At 42.0% G+C, this 2,021-nt stretch overlaps 1 pseudogene; it reads left to right on the top strand.

Moving 5' to 3' along the window:
* Positions 1-512: 512 nt before the first annotated feature.
* Positions 513-1,507, top strand: LOC138821412 (serine/threonine-protein phosphatase 2A catalytic subunit alpha isoform pseudogene; annotated as a pseudogene).
* The last annotated feature ends 514 nt before the right edge of the window (positions 1,508-2,021 follow it).

A 2,021-nucleotide genomic window follows, 5' to 3' on the forward strand; every position in this document is an offset into this window, starting at 1 on the left:
TACAGTTTGACCAACAACATGCTGAAATAAGGATACAATTTGACCCACTGTAACAATGAGATGTACAAGACACTATATTGAAAAGGAATGTTACAACTGTGGAGAGGGGGGAGGGAGGATTTGGGGAGGAGAGAAAGGATAGTTGTAGAGGGGGGAGGGAGGATTTGGGGAGGAGAGAAAGGATAGTAGGGGAAACAATGGAGGGGGTAACAATGCTTGATAGAACATGTACTCATTTACATAATTGCAAAACCTCTGTACATTATCTTTACAATAAAAAATATAAACGTTTTTGTAGAGATGGAGACCAAGCTTGTCCTTAGGAAGCCCAAAGAAAAATGTGGACTCTATACAGGTGTGTGTTGGGGAAGAGGTGGGAGAGATTGTCTACTGCAGTGCTGACCAAAGCTTTTTACAATGTACCTGAAAGTACAAGGGTTTTCTACTGATCTTGGTGTTCAGGCGGTGGTGGGGGAGCAGCGCAGAGCAGCCGCCAGTTCCAGCATGGCATCATGGACATGAAGTGGCTCACCAAGGTGCTGGACCCGTGGATAGAATAGCTGAATAAATGCAAGCAGCTGAGTCCCACATCAAGAGTCCCTGTGAGAAGGCTAAGGAAATCCTGAAAAAAGAATCCCATGTACAAGAGCTTCCATGTCTAGTCACACTGTGGAGATGTGCACGAGCAATTTCAAGATCTCATGGAACTGTTTAGAATTGGTGGGAAATCACCAGAAACAAATTACTTGTTTATGGGAGATTATATTGACAAAGGATATTATTCACTTGAAACAGTCATACTGCTTCTAGCTCTTAAATTTCATTACCATGAACACATCACCATTCTTCGAGGGAATCGTGAGAGCACACAAGTTTATGGTTTCTATGATGAGTGTTTAAGGAAATATGGAAATGAAATGTTAGTCAAAAAGGTCTGTAAACTTTTCCAATCTTCCTCTCACTGCATTGGTGGATGGGCAGATCTTCTAACTGCATGGTGGTTTCTCAGCATCCATAGATACCCTGGATCACATCTGAGCCTTGATCACCTACAGGAATTTCCCCATGAGGGTCTGTGACTTGCTGAAGTCTGATCCAGATGATGGTACTGTTTGGGGTATATCTCCTCCAGCTGGTTTCACCTTTGAGCAAGATATTTCTGAGACATTTAATCATACCAGTGAAAGGGCTGACATTGGTGTCTAAAGCTCATCAGTTGGTGATGGAGGGTTGTAACTGGTGCCATGACCAGAATGTAGTAATGATTTTCAGTGCTCTATTGTTATCTTTATGGTAACCAGCTGCAATCATGGACATTAATGGCATTCTCAAATATTCTTTCTTGCAGTTTGATCCAGCACCTCATAGAGGTGAGCCACATTTACTACTTTCATGGTATCTGAAGCCTCAGACTGCACATCTATGTTTAGTGATGTATTCTCAGCTACAGAACCAGATCTCGGAGCTGAATCTCCTCATTTTTCTGAATATCCTCATTTTTCTCTAGCAAGGATTTTTTGGAGAAACTTCACATATGATTTTCCTTGTTCTTTAAGTTGATCTATTAGATTAGTAAATGCTCAACATTAACAGATCTTGCATTTTTGCCCACAATGTCTTGGATTTGGTAATATAGTCAGGAACTTGAACAAGCCTACACCAAACTTGTTCTTTTCTGATGAAAAGAATTCTATTTGCCTTCTTCTGTTGGCCACCTCAATCCATGTTGTTATGTCGATCGTCAACACATTCACTGCTCCAGTTGGGTAAATCCTGATTGTTCATACTTTTGTCAAAAGGACCTCCTCCTGTGGCCATGTTGGCTTTCACAAATAACTTTCTTGGTCAGTTGGTGCTGAAGTCCTGGCCCAGGGCATGATCTCCGGATCCTGCCTCTCCCTCTGACGACCATTCATCATGATTTTTCTGTGTGAGGTACAGTTCAGTGCCCAGGAGGATGATGAACCCTGACATGGATGCAGTTGATGTGGAAAATCAGATAGAACTAGAGGGAAAAACAC

The sequence above is a fragment of the Dipodomys merriami genome, unplaced genomic scaffold (assembly GCF_024711535.1).
Source record: "Dipodomys merriami isolate MVZ:Mamm:240054 unplaced genomic scaffold, mDipMer1.0.p SCAF_912, whole genome shotgun sequence".
Classification (NCBI taxonomy): domain Eukaryota; kingdom Metazoa; phylum Chordata; class Mammalia; order Rodentia; family Heteromyidae; genus Dipodomys; species Dipodomys merriami.